The sequence below is a fragment of the Coregonus lavaretus genome (assembly GCF_964263955.1).
Source record: "Coregonus lavaretus genome assembly, chromosome: 32".
NCBI classification, from domain to species: domain Eukaryota; kingdom Metazoa; phylum Chordata; class Actinopteri; order Salmoniformes; family Salmonidae; genus Coregonus; species Coregonus lavaretus.
In genome coordinates this window covers 28,244,751-28,259,731 of record NC_140019.1, presented here as the reverse complement: position 1 = coordinate 28,259,731, position 14,981 = coordinate 28,244,751, and positions in this window count along the sequence as shown.

The following is a 14,981-nucleotide window of genomic DNA, read 5'->3' as shown; positions in this document are numbered from 1 at the left end:
TGAATAACTATAATAATAACATAATTGTTAATAACAATAGCCCTTTTGAAAAGTGTGTAAAGGTAGTCTTTAAATATGTATTATCTCTTAAATGCCTCAGCTAAGTAGAAAAGTGCCACAGAGACCTCGTCAGTCAGGTTCTGTTGTCGTGACGCGTACTGTTTTGAATGTAAATATTTCCCTGTGATTACTGAACATTCTGACAAATAATCCTTTATTCTCCAAGTGACTGTGTCAACACTGTGAAACTCCCAAGTAGATTTTTACAACAATATCAGTAGATTCTTGTGTTTTTATTTATGATGAAATAAACATTCCATCCTCTTTGACTTTATCATACATTATTTATGTATACAATCACCTCATATACTTAGCAGATTTTTTATAGTGATAAATTATGTTATTCTAAATTATGTAACTTTTGGGGGGTTTGCTCTTTGAGATAAATTAACTGGTTTTACTGACCTACAATCACAGATCAATGCAGTATGGCAGATGTAGTTGCCACTGTCCATTGAACCACACACACCCTCTTCTACAATGTGGTAGGTTTAATTGCGCCAGTACTTCTTTGGCTGTTTTCAAGAGGGTCACGTATTTGGCAGGTCAGCTAAATACTGTAAACCACCAGTTTGATGGACAGCTGTTTTCACCAGCTGGCCTCATGCTTTCCAAGTGCTTCTGTCTGCCGTGAAACTCCTTAAACTTGCTCTCCAAACACACGCACACGCACACACACACACACACACACACACACACACACACGCACACACACACACACACACACACACACACACACGCACACACACACACACGCACACACACACACACACACACACACACACACAATCCTTGTTTTAAACCACAGATTGGAGCCTGCTGACAGATGACACACCTGATTAATCTCTTAATCTGGTCAACTCTTTGCCCAGAGATTATGGCGGCAAGTTTTGCTTCAACCCGTACATGAAAGGGAGCCATGGAAACTCATCTGCAGTTCATTTGGCATAACCCAGACAAAGCCATTTGCCATTGTCTTCCGACAGATTGCGTCATTCTAACACGACCGCTTTGCCATGAACCAGTGCAGACAGATTCGCCCATTGAAGTGAGAGAATGGGCATTTGTGAATTACATAAATTAAATGGCAGTTAATTTTTTTTGCTTTGGTGCAATTTTCACAAGTATTTGGTACATTTTCACAATGCTTTGTACAAAACTCAAAACAGATCATCAAAAGGCAGTTGTTTCAAAACTCTTAAGCACATTTTTAATTGACTAAGTATAACACACAAAATCACTTTTTCACCAAACTTAGTCAGTGTTTCATCTAGAAATAGATGTTTCACATTGCAATACATGTTCATATAAAGTAATTGCCTTTCACAATGCAACGCTCACATTACTTTTGATATGATTGTCTTCTCATTTGTTAAAATACATTTTACTATTATTTAATACGACTTAATTGATCATCACTGAACTGTTTGGTAAACCTATAGATTTGAAACTGGTTTTTATGCTACAGATTTTGAGAACTACATAATGAAAATGTATGTTTGAAAAATATAAAGTATGATATATACTGTAATGTACTATTATGATGAAGACTATTATGATTTTACTTCACAGTAAGTTTTAAACAATCTGATATTGACAAGCTCAGATATGTACTCTGCAGTACAATTGCAAACAGCAGTAACTACACATTTGGTTGAAATTGAGTTAAGAATGAAATCAGGGTTTGTAGTATCTGTTTTATCTTGTGATTAAAGCCTTGTTCACACTGGCAGTTTGAAGTGACTCAAATCCTATTTATTTGCCTTTCTGATTCGAATCTGTTAATTTTCCTGCAGTCTGAACAGCCAAAAAGCTAATGGAATCAGATATTTCAAACCACATTTCAAACCACCTTCGTAGGTGGTTTGAAATCAGATACAAATCTGATTCCTGGCCATGCGACTTGTCTGAACGGGCAAATCAGATTTATTTGCCCTCAAGTGTTTCTTAGACTGTTATTTGGCATATCTTGTTGCTTGCTGGCTACTCTGTTTGACAAGAACATGTGGTAGCGAACTAGCTTGTTAATTGTTTACAAACAAATTAGTGAATGTGCTAGAAAGCTAAACAGCTACCTAGCTAGCTAGTTGACTGCTGTGGCTAGCCAAAAAAGACTTGTTTTGAAAGTTGTGTCATCCTTAGGCCTTTAAAGTGTTCGTACACTATGATTTTGAACATTCAAAGCAACTGGGAAATGTCCATGGCAGGAATTGTTGACATTTGAGTGATAGGAAGCACGAGGACCACCACCAATCTGCCCATTGTTACTATGACAACTAGCATAGCCATGTCAGCAAATGACTGCTGTCTGAACACACACATCCAATTTGGTCACTTGTAACTTGCTGTTTGAACAGTCAGTATTCCAAAAACTGATTTAAAACAACAAAACTGATATGAGCATTAAGGCCTGCAGTGTGAACAAGGTTTAAGTGTCCTGGTTCAAATATCTTCAGTTTCAGTGTGAAATTTCGAGTAACTACAAAATCCAAGTAAAAACCAAGGCAAACAGCAGCAAGTGAAGTTACTGCACTCTGGCTTTGTGCCACCGTGTTTTGACTCACTACCGAGTTCCAAACTGCCTTTGGAAGCAACGATAGCACAATAACTGTTTGTCGGGAGCTTCATGAAATGGGTTTCCATGGCAGAGCAGCCACACATTAGCCTAAGATCACAATGCGCAATGCCAAGCGTTGGCTGGAGTGGTGCAAAACTCGCCGCCATTGGACTCTGGAGCAGTGGAAACGCGTTCTCTGGAGTGATGAATCACACTTCACCATCTGGCAGTCCAACGGATGAATCTGGGTTTGGCGGATGCCAGGAGAACAGTACCTGCCCCAATACATAGTGCCAACTGTAAAGTTTGGTGGAGGAGGAATAATGGTCTGGGTCTGTTTTTCATGGTTCGTGCTAGGCCCCTTAGTTCCAGTGATGGGAAATCTTAACGCTACAGCATACAATGACATTCTAGACAGTTCTGTGCTTCCAACTTTGTGGCAACAGTTTGGGGAAGGCCCTTTCCTGTTTCAGCATGACAATGCCCCCGTGCACAAAGCGAGGTCCATACAGAAATGGTTTGTCGAGATCGGTGTCGAAGAACTTGACTGGCCAGCACAGAGCCCTGACCTCAAACCCCATCGAACACCTTTGGGATGAATTGGAACGCCAACTGCGAGCCAGGCCTAATCGCCCAACATCAGTGCCCAACCTCACTAATGCTCTTGTGGCTGAATGGAAACAAGTCCCCGCAGCAATGTTCCAACATCTAGTGGAAAGCCTTCCCAGAAGAGTGGAGGCTGTTATAGCTGCAAAGGGGGGACCAACTCCATATTAATGCCCATGATTTTGGAATGAGTGTTCGACGAGCAGTTGTCCACATACTTTTGGCCATGTGTAATGTCAACTCAAATCTTCTGTCGTACTTGTTATTTTGCAGCCATGGTCTTCGACAACTCATCCATATCGCCTCGATAATTTACACCGTCATGCTTTGCCTTCATGGCAATCGTGTAGGCTACCTCAGGGTTCAGCCGGCACTTCGGATGGCATTTCTGAGTGGGAATTGTTGCTCATTTCAATCAGCTCATTTCACTATCCATGACGTATTTTAGAATTCATGATTGCTGAGCCGGTAACTGTAGGCTATTCAACAAGTGGAATTATTTGCGCAAATCGATGCAAGGGGTGGACCCCGGCTACTCGGACAGATCATCATTTTCTGCTGTATTTCAATTTGCCAGGGATAGCTCTCATCTCCCAGCTCAGTCAAGCACATGCACGGCTACAGACTACTTGCCAAGCTGATGTTTGCCACTTAAAGTATCACTGTAGCTACTTTTGTTTCTCATCACTACATTGCATAACCCTGGCAGCATTTTGATTCCCCCATCATGCTGCCACGTCTAGCCATCATCCCATGTTAATATAAATTAATTCACTTCAGCTGTCAGATCTAGACGGAGCATTGTAAATGCACATTTACGCATAGTCTCTGATGCATTTTTAGACCCACTAGGCCTGTCCGGTAAACAATATGTTGTCTTGTGTCAAGTGTTCTTTTACAGGAAGTGCACAGAGATATACAGTGAGGGAAAAAAGTATTTGATCCCCTGCTGATTTTGTACATTTGCCCACTGACAAAGAAATGATCAGTCTATAATTTTAATGGTAGGTTCATTTGAACAGTGAGAGACAGAATAACAACAAAAAAATCCAGAAAAACGCATTTGTCAAAAATGTTATGAATTGATTTGCATTTTAATGAGGGAAATAAGTATTTGACCCCCTCTCAATCAGAAAGATTTCTGGCTCCCAGGTGTCTTTTATACAGGTAATGAGCTGAGATTAGGAGCACATTCTTAAAGGGAGTGCTCCTAATCTCAGTTTGTTACCTGTATAAAAGACAGCTGTCCACAGAAGCAATCAATCAATCAGATTCCAAACTCTCCACCATGGCCAAGACCAAAGAGCTCTCCAAGAATGTCAGGGACAAGATTGTAGACCTACACAAGGCTGGAATGGGCTACAAGACCATCGCCAAGCAGCTTGGTGAGAAGGTGACAACAGTTGGTGCGATTATTCGCAAATGGAAGAAGCACAAAAGAACTGTCAATCTCCCTCGGCCTGGGGCTCCATGCAAGATCTCACCTCGTGGAGTTGCAATGATCATGAGAACGGTGAGGAATCAGCCCAGAACTACACGGGAGGATCTTGTCAATGTAATTTTTATCATAGGTACACTTCAACTGTGAGAGACGGAATCTAAAACAAAAATCCAGAAAAACACATTGTATGATTTTTAAGTAATGAATTTACATTTTATTGCATGACATAAGTATTTGATCACCTACCAACCAGTAAGAATTCCGGCTCTCACAGACCTGTTAGTTTTTTCTTTAAGAAGCCCTCCTGTTCTCCACTCATTACCTGTATTAACTGCACCTGTTTGAACTCGTTACCTGTATAAAAGACACCTGTCCACACACTCAATCAAACAGACTCCAACCTCTTCACAATGGCCAAGACCAGAGAGCTGTGTAAGGACATCAGGGATAAAATTGTAGACCTGCACAAGGCTGGGATGGGCTACAGGACAATAGGCAAGCAGCTTGGTGAGAAGGCAACAACTGTTGGTGCAATTATTAGAAAATGGAAGAAGTTCAAGATGACGGTCAATCACCTTCGGTCTGGAGCTCCATGCAAGATCTCACCTCGTGGGGCATCAATGATCATGAGGAAGGTGAGGGATCAGCCCAGAACTACACGGCAGGACCTGGTCAATGACCTGAAGAGAGCTGGGACCACAGTCACCAAGAAAACAATTGGTAACACACTACGCCGTGAAGGACTGAAATCCTGCAGCGCCCGCAAGGTCCCCCTGCTCAAGAAAGCACATATACAGGGCCTTCTGAAGTTTGCCAATGAACATCTGAATGATTCAGAGGAGAACTGGGTGAAAGTGTTGTGGTCAGATGAGACCAAAATCGAGCTCTTTGGCATCAACTCAACTCGCCGTGTTTGGAGGAGGAGGAATGATGCCTATGACCCCAAGAACACCATCCCCACCGTCAAACATGGAGGTGGAAACATTATGCTTTGGGGGTGTTTTTCTGCTAAGGGGACAGGACAACTTCACAGCATCAAAGGGACGATGGACGGGGCCATGTACCGTCAAATCTTGGGTGAGAACCTCCTTCCCTCAGCCAGGGCATTGAAAATGGGTCGTGCATGGGTATTCCAGCATGACAATGACCCAAAACACACGGCCAAGGCAACAAAGGAGTGGCTCAAGAAGAAGCACATTAAGGTCCTGGAGTGGCCTAGCCAGTCTCCAGACCTTAATCCCATAGAAAATCTGTGGAGGGAGCTGAAGGTTCGAGTTGCCAAACGTAAGCCTTGAAACCTATGACTTGGAGAAGATCTGCAAAGAGGAGTGGGACAAACCCCCTCCTGAGATGTGTGCAAACCTGGTGGCCAACTACAAGAAACGTCTGACCTCTGTGATTGCCAACAAGGGTTTTGCCACCAAGTACTAAGTCATATTTTGCAGAGGGGTCAAATACTTATTTCCCTCATTTAAAATGCAAATCAATTTATAACATTTTTGACATGAGTTTTTCTGGATTTTTTAGTTGTTATTCTGTCTCTCAGTGTTCAAATAAACCTACCATTAAAATTATAGACTGATCATTTCTTTGTCAGTGGGCAAATGTACAAAATCAGCAGGGGATCAAATACTTTTTTCCCTCACTGTATCCAAATCTATGCTCTACAGTAACCCTGAATGGTGACTATGTGAACTATCTTGTCATCTTTTTGGCTAACCACATTGGACTGAAATCCTGCAGCGCCCGCAAGGTCCCCCTGCTCAAGAAAGCACATATACAGGGCCGTCTGAAGTTTGCCAATGAACATCTGAATGATTCAGAGGAGAACTGGAGGTGGAAACATTATGCTTTGGGGGTGTTTTTCTGTTAAGGGGACAGGAAAACTTCACAGCATCAAAGGGACGATGGACAGGGCCATGTACCGTCAAATCTTGGGTGAGAACCTCCTTCCCTCAGCCAGGGCATTGAAAATGGGTCGTGCATGGGTATTCCAGCATGACAATGACCCAAAACACATGGCCAAGGCAACAAATGAGTGGCTCAAGAAGAAGCACATTAAGGTCCTTGTTACGGATACAGGTATCCTGTGTCTTTTTGTGTTTTTCCTCTCCTTCTGCCCTAATCACAGGTGTCCTGTATGTTCCTGATTGGTCGTTGGGGTGTCTGCTGATTGCTAAGGTGGACCAATCAGTGAACATTCCTCTGCATTGCACCACCTGTTTCTGGTTTTTCAATCACACATCCCATTGTTTAAAAGCCGGTCAGTTGGGTTTGTTGTGAGAGACTATTTTTCGTATGTGAGTATGGTTACTGTGGTGTCCTGTGTTTTGTGTACTCACTAAGTTGCTGGGTACTCTGTTCAAATAAACCTACCATTAAAATTATAGACTGATCATTTCTTTGTCAGTGGGCAAATGTACAAAATCAGCAGTGGATCAAATACTTTTTTCCCTCACTGTATCCAAATCTATGCTCTACAGTAACCCTGAATGGTGACTATGTGAACTATCTTGTCATCTTTTTGGCTAACCACATTGGAACAATCTAATCTTTAAAGGTATCTCATTTAAAAAAGTTAAAAGTATAGTCAAATTTTTTTCAGGAAGGTGTGCCCATGGCGAGGTGTGCCCATGGGACAGGAGGCAGACTAAGGTTTTGAATGTAAGTCTTGCTGCATTACAAGTGTTACCAGTTTAGAGTTTTGTACTAAGTGTTTTTAAAATTCACCATATAGCCTACTTCTGAAAAATAGTACCAAAGCAAATGAAAAAATGTAATATTAATATTACAGGACTGTATGCTGCTACATGTGACTTCCCACACAAAAACACCCACACACATGACCACATAGGAATGCTGTCTGGCAGGAAAGAGTTAAGCGTTTTCTCGATTTGTTTGTAATAGAATCATTAACTTCAAGGAGCCACAGAATAGTCTCATCTAAAGATGTGCCAGCATTTATTGGGTACAACAAGGACCTGTGCGCACATACACCTACAGTGGGGAGAACAAGTATTTGATACACTGCCGATTTTGCAGGTTTTCCTACTTACAAAGCATGTAGAGGTCTGTAATTTGTATCATAGGTACACTTCAACTGTGAGAGACGGAATCTAAAACAAAAATCCAGAAAAACACATTGTATGATTTTTAAGTAATGAATTTACATTTTATTGCATGACATAAGTATTTGATCACCTACCAACCAGTAAGAATTCCGGCTCTCACAGACCTGTTAGTTTTTTCTTTAAGAAGCCCTCCTGTTCCCCACTCATTACCTGTATTAACTGCACCTGTTTGAACTCGTTACCTGTATAAAAGACACCTGTCCACACACTCAATCAAACAGACTCCAACCTCTTCACAATGGCAAAGACCAGAGAGCTGTGTAAGGACATCAGGGATAAAATTGTAGACCTGCACAAGGCTGGGATGGGCTACAGGACAATAGGCAAGCAGCTTGGTGAGAAGGCAACAACTGTTGGTGCAATTATTAGAAAATGGAAGAAGTTCAAGATGACGGTCAATCACCTTCGGTCTGGGGCTCCATGCAAGATCTCACCTCGTGGGGCATCAATGATCATGAGGAAGGTGAGGGATCAGCCCAGAACTACACGGCAGGACCTGGTCAATGACCTGAAGAGAGCTGGGACCACAGTCACCAAGAAAACAATTGGTAACACACTACGCAGGGAAGGACTGAAATCCTGCAGCGCCCGCAAGGTCCCCCTGCTCAAGAAAGCACATATACAGGGCCGTCTGAAGTTTGCCAATGAACATCTGAATGATTCAGAGGAGAACTGGATGAAAGTGTTGTGGTCAGATGAGACCAAAATCGAGCTCTTTGGCATCAACTCAACTCGCCGTGTTTGGAGGAGGAGGAATGATGCCTATGACCCCAAGAACACCATCCCCACCGTCAAACATGGAGGTGGAAACATTATGCTTTGGGGGTGTTTTTCTGCTAAGGGGACAGGACAACTTCACAGCATCAAAGGGACGATGGACGGGGCCATGTACCGTCAAATCTTGGGTGAGAACCTCCTTCCCTCAGCCAGGGCATTGAAAATGGGTCGTGCATGGGTATTCCAGCATGACAATGACCCAAAACACACGGCCAAGGCAACAAAGGAGTGGCTCAAGAAGAAGCACATTAAGGTCCTGGAGTGGCCTAGCCAGTCTCCAGACCTTAATCCCATAGAAAATCTGTGGAGGGAGCTGAAGGTTCGAGTTGCCAAATGTCAGCCTTGAAACCTATGACTTGGAGAAGATCTGCAAAGAGGAGCGGAATAAAATCCCTCCTGAGATGTGTGCAAACCTGGTGGCCAACTACAAGAAACGTCTGACCTCTGTGATTGCCAACAAGGGTTTTGCCACCAAGTACTAAGTCATGTTTTGCAGAGGGGTCAAATACTTATTTCCCTCATTAAAATGCAAATCAATTTATAACATTTTTGACATGCGTTTTTCTGGATTTTTTAGTTGTTATTCTGTCTCTCAGTGTTCAAATAAACCTACCATTAAAATTATAGACTGATCATGTCTTTGTCAGTGGGCAAATGTACAAAATCAGCAGGGGATCAAATACTTTTTTCCCTCACTGTATCCAAATCTATGTTCTACAGTAACCCTGAATGGTGACTATGTGAACTATCTTGTCATCTTTTTGGCTAACCACATTGGACTGAAATCCTGCAGCGCCCGCAAGGTCCCCCTGCTCAAGAAAGCACATATACAGGGCCGTCTGAAGTTTGCCAATGAACATCTGAATGATTCAGAGGAGAACTGGAGGTGGAAACATTATTATTTGGGGGTGTTTTTCTGCTAAGGGGACAGGACAGGACAACTTCACAGCATCAAAGGGACGATGGACAGGGCCATGTACCGTCAAATCTTGGGTGAGAACCTCCTTCCCTCAGCCAGGGCATTGAACATGGGTCGTGCATGGGTATTCCAGCATGACAATGACCCAAAACACACGGCCAAGGCAACAAAGGAGTGGCTCAAGAAGAAGCACATTAAGGTCCTTGTTACGGATACAGGTATCCTGTGTCTTTTTGTGTTTTTCCTCTCCTTCTGCCCTAATCACAGGTGTCCTGTATGTTCCTGATTGGTCGTTGGGGTGTCTGCTGATTGCTAAGGTGGACCAATCAGTGAACATTCCTCTGCATTGCACCACCTGTTTCTGGTTTTTCAATCACACATCCCATTGTTTAAAAGCCGGTCAGTTGGGTTTGTTGTGAGAGACTATTTTTCGTATGTGAGTATGGTTACTGTGGTGTCCTGTGTTTTGTGTACTCACTAAGTTGCTGGGTACTCTGTTCAAATAAACCTACCATTAAAATTATAGACTGATCATTTCTTTGTCAGTGGGCAAATGTACAAAATCAGCAGTGGATCAAATACTTTTTTCCCTCACTGTATCCAAATCTATGCTCTACAGTAACCCTGAATGGTGACTATGTGAACTATCTTGTCATCTTTTTGGCTATGTCACGATCGTCTAAGGAAGCGGACCAAGGCGCAGCGTGTTTAGCGAACATGTTGACTTTATTAAATTAAAGCAACCACGAAAACAACAAAACAAATGACGATAGTGAAGTCCACAGTGACAATGACTGAACATGGAACAAAAACCCACAAACATAAGGTGAACACAGACAGTTTAAATATGGCTCCCAATCAGAGATAACGAGCCGACAGCTGACACTCGTTACCTCCGATTGGGAGTCACTTGACCAAACACGGAAAACAAAACCAATACCAAACACAACAAATGAACACACCCTATACCCAACACAACCAAATGAATACACCCTGGCTCAAACAACACAGTCCCGGAGCCAGAGCGTGACAGTACCCCCCCCTAAAGGCGCGGACTCCGACCGCGCCTACACCCCAAAATAGGGGAGGGCTGGGTGGGTGTTGCTCCTCGGAGGCGGCTCCGGCTCCGGGCTTGACCACCACCCCACTTCACTCCCCCCGTAGTGCCCCCGGTCCGATCTGACCCAGCTAGCTGGCGACGCACACCTTAGCCTTAGTACGTGGAGCAGGAACAGGCCGGGCTGGGCTGGCGACGCACACCGTAGGCTTCGTACGTGGAGAAGGAACAGGCCGGGCTGGGCTGGCGACGCACCCCGTAGGCTTGGTGCGTGGAGCAGGAACAGGCCGGGCTGGGCTGGCGACGCACACCGTAGGCTTCTTACGTGGAGCAGGAACAGGCCGGGCTGGGCTGGCGACGCACACCGTAGGCTTTGTGCGTAAAGCAGGAACAGGCCGGGCTGGGCTGGCGACGCACACCGTAGGTTTGGTGCGTGGAGCTGGGACAGGCCTCACCGGACTGTGGAGACAGATAGGAGACCTGGAGCGAAGAGCGGCCACCACCCGTCCTGGCTGGATGCCTACCCTCACACACTCTGCGTGAGGCATCCGCACAGGACGTACAGGGCTGTGAACCCGTACCGACATGACAGCACGCGATACGGGAGCAGGATATCCGGGACCGCGGAGAGGCACTGGAGACCTCGAGCGTAGATCCGGCACACTCCGTCCTGGCTGCATCCCCCCCTTCGCACGACACGTGCGGGGTGCTTGCACAGGACGTACAGGACTGTGCCGGACCACTCGTGGCACAGTACGCTGCTCCGCATACCGCGGAACCTGCCCCGTCTCACGCTGCCATGCCTGAGTACGGGAAGTTGGTTCCGCTCTACCTCCAGGCCTCGCCAACCTGCCTTCTGCCTCCCAACACCCAGTGACCACCTCTCCAAAACGTCCTGTAGCAGCCGCCTGCTGCCCAGCCGCCCAAGCCATGTGCCCCCCCCCAAATTTTTTTTGGGGTTGCCTCTCTTCCATCCGACGATGGCCCTGCTGACGCCGTTGCTCCTCTCCTGCCAGGTTCTCCCCCTTCATCGCCCTCCGGTACCGGACGGCCTCCTCCTGCGTAATATGTCCCCAGCCGAGGAGGACATCCACCAGCGTTCTCTCCTGCGGGTGTTCCTGTATACGCTGCTTGGTCCTTTTGTGGTGGGTTTTTCTGTCACGATCGTCTAAGGAAGCGGACCAAGGCGCAGCGTGTTTAGCGAACATGTTGACTTTATTAAATTAAAGCAACCACGAAAACAACAAAACAAATGACGATAGTGAAGTCCACAGTGACAATGACTGAACATGGAACAAAAACCCACAAACATAAGGTGAACACAGACAGTTTAAATATGGCTCCCAATCAGAGATAACGAGCCGACAGCTGACACTCGTTACCTCCGATTGGGAGTCACTTGACCAAACACGGAAAACAAAACCAATACCAAACACAACAAATGAACACACCCTATACCCAACACAACCAAATGAATACACCCTGGCTCAAACAACACAGTCCCGGAGCCAGAGCGTGACAGGCTAACCACATTGGAACAATCTAATCTTTAAAGGTATCTCATTTAAAAAAGTTAAAAGTATAGTCAAATTTTTTTCAGGAAGGTGTGCCCATGGCGAGATGTGCCCATGGGACAGGAGGCAGACTAAGGTTTTGAATGTAAGTCTTGCTGCATTACAAGTGTTACCAGTTTAGAGTTTTGTACTAAGTGTTTTTAAAATTCACCATATAGCCTACTTCTGAAAAATAGTACCAAAGCAAATGAAAAAATGTAATATTAATATTACAGGACTGTATGCTGCTACATGTGACTTCCCACACAAAAACACCCACACACATGACCACATAGGAATGCTGTCTGGCAGGAAAGAGTTAAGCGTTTTCTCGATTTGTTCTCTACTCATTACCTGTATTAACTCAAATCAAATCAAATCAAATCAAATCAAATCAAATTTTATTGGTCACATGCGCCGAATACAACAGGTGCAGACATTACAGTGAAATGCTTACTTACAGCCCTTAACCAACAGTGCATTTATTTTAAACAAAAAAGTAAGAATAAAACAACAACAAAAAAGTGTTGAGAAAAAAAGAGCAGAAGTAAAATAAAGTGACAGTAGGGAGGCTATATATACAGTAAAATAAAGTGACAGTAGGGAGGCTATATATACAGGGGGGTACCGTTGCATAGTCAATGTGCGGGGGCACCGGCTAGTTGAGGTAGTTGAGGTAATATGTACATGTGGGTAGAGTTAAAGTGACTATGCATAAATACTTAACAGAGTAGCAGCAGCGTAAAAAGGATGGGGTGGGGGGGCAGTGCAAATAGTCCGGGTAGCCATGATTAGCTGTTCAGGAGTCTTATGGCTTGGGGGTAGAAGCTGTTGAGAAGTCTTTTGGACCTAGACTTGGCACTCCGGTACCGCTTGCCGTGCGGTAGCAGAGAGAACAGTCTATGACTAGGGTGGCTGGAGTCTTTGACAATTTTGAGGGCCTTCCTCTGACACCGCCTGGTATAGAGGTCCTGGATGGCAGGGAGCTTTGCCCCAGTGATGTACTGGGCCGTACGCACTACCCTCTGTAGTGCCTTGCGGTCAGAGGCCAAGCAGTTGCCATACCAGGCGGTGATGCAACCAGTCAGGATGCTCTCGATGGTGCAGCTGTATAATTTTTTGAGGATCTGAGGACCCATGCCAAATCTTTTTAGTCTCCTGAGGGGGAATAGGCTTTGTCGTGCCCTCTTCACGACTGTCTTGGTGTGTTTGGACCATGATAGTTCGTTGGTGATGTGGACACCAAGGAACTTGAAGCTCTCAACCTGTTCCACTACAGCCCCGTCGATGAGAATGGGGGCGTGCTCAGTCCTCTTTTTTTTCCTGTAGTCCACAATCATCTCCTTTGTCTTGGTCACGTTGAGGGAGAGGTTGTTGTCCTGGCACCACACGGCCAGATCTCTGACCTCCTCCCTATAGGCTGTCTCATCGTTGTCGGTGATCAGGCCTACCACTGTTGTGTCGTCGGCAAACTTAATGATGGTGTTGGAGTCGTGCCTGGCCATGCAGTCATGGGTGAACAGAGAGTACAGGAGGGGACTGAGCACGCACCCCTGAGGGGCCCCCGTGTTGAGGATCAGTGTGGCAGATGTGTTGTTACCTACCCTTACCACCTGGGGGCGGCCCGTCAGGAAGTCCAGGATCCAGTTGCAGAGGGAGGTGTTTAGTCCCAGGATCCTTAGCTTAGTGATGAGCTTAGAGGGCACTATGGTGTTGAATGCTGAGCTGTAGTCAATGAATAGCATTCTCACGTAGGTGTTCCTCTTGTCCAGGTGGGAAAGGGCAGTGTGGAGTGCGATAGAGATTGCATCATCTGTGGATCTGTTGGGGCGGTATGCAAATTGGAGTGGGTCTAGGGTTTCTGGGATTATGCTGTTGATGTGAGCCATGACCAGTCTTTCAAAGCACTTCATGGCTACAGACGTCAGTGCTACGGGTCGGTAGTCATTTAGGCAGGTTATCTTAGAGTTCTTGGGCACGGGGACTATGGTGGTCTGCTTGAAACATGTTGGTATTACAGACTCAGTCAGGGACATGTTGAAAATGTCAGTGAAGACACTTGCCAGTTGGTCAGCACATGCTCGGAGTACACGTCCTGGTAATCCGTCTGGCCCTGCGGCCTTGTGAATGTTGACCTGCTTAAAAGTCTTACTCACATCGGCTACGGAGAGCGTGATCACATAGTCGTCCGGAACAGCTGGTGCTCTCATGCATGCTTCAGTGTTGCTTGCCTCGAAGCGAGCATAGAAGTGGTTTAGCTCGTCTGGTAGGCTTGTGTCACTGGGCAGCTCGCGGCTGTGCTTCCCTTTGTAGTCTGTAATAGTTTTCAAGCCCTGCCACATCCGACGAGCGTCAGAGCCAGTGTAGTATGATTCAATCTTAGACCTGTATTGACTCTTTGCCTGTTTGATGGTTCGTCGGAGGTCATAGCGGGATTTCTTATAAGCGTCCGGGTTAGAGTCCCGTTCCTTGAAAGCGGCAGCTCTACCCTTTAGCTCAGTGCGGATGTTTCCTGTAATCCATGGCTTCTGGTTGGGGTATGTACGTACGGTCACTGTGGGGACGACATCATCGATGCACTTATTGATGAAGCCAGTGACTGATGTGGTGTACTCCTCAATGCTGTCTGAAGAATCCCGGAACATGTTCCAGTCTGTGCTAGCAAAACAGTCCTGTAGCTTAGCATCTGCGTCATCTGACCACTTTTTTATTAGCCGAATCACTGGTGCTTCCTGCTTCAGTTTTTGCTTATAAGCAGGAATCAGGAGGATAGAGTTATGGTCAGATTTGCCAAATGGAGGGCGAGGGAGAGCTTTGTATGCGTCTCTGTGTGTGGAGTAAAGGTGGTCTAGAGTTTTTTCCCCTCTGGTTGCACATTTA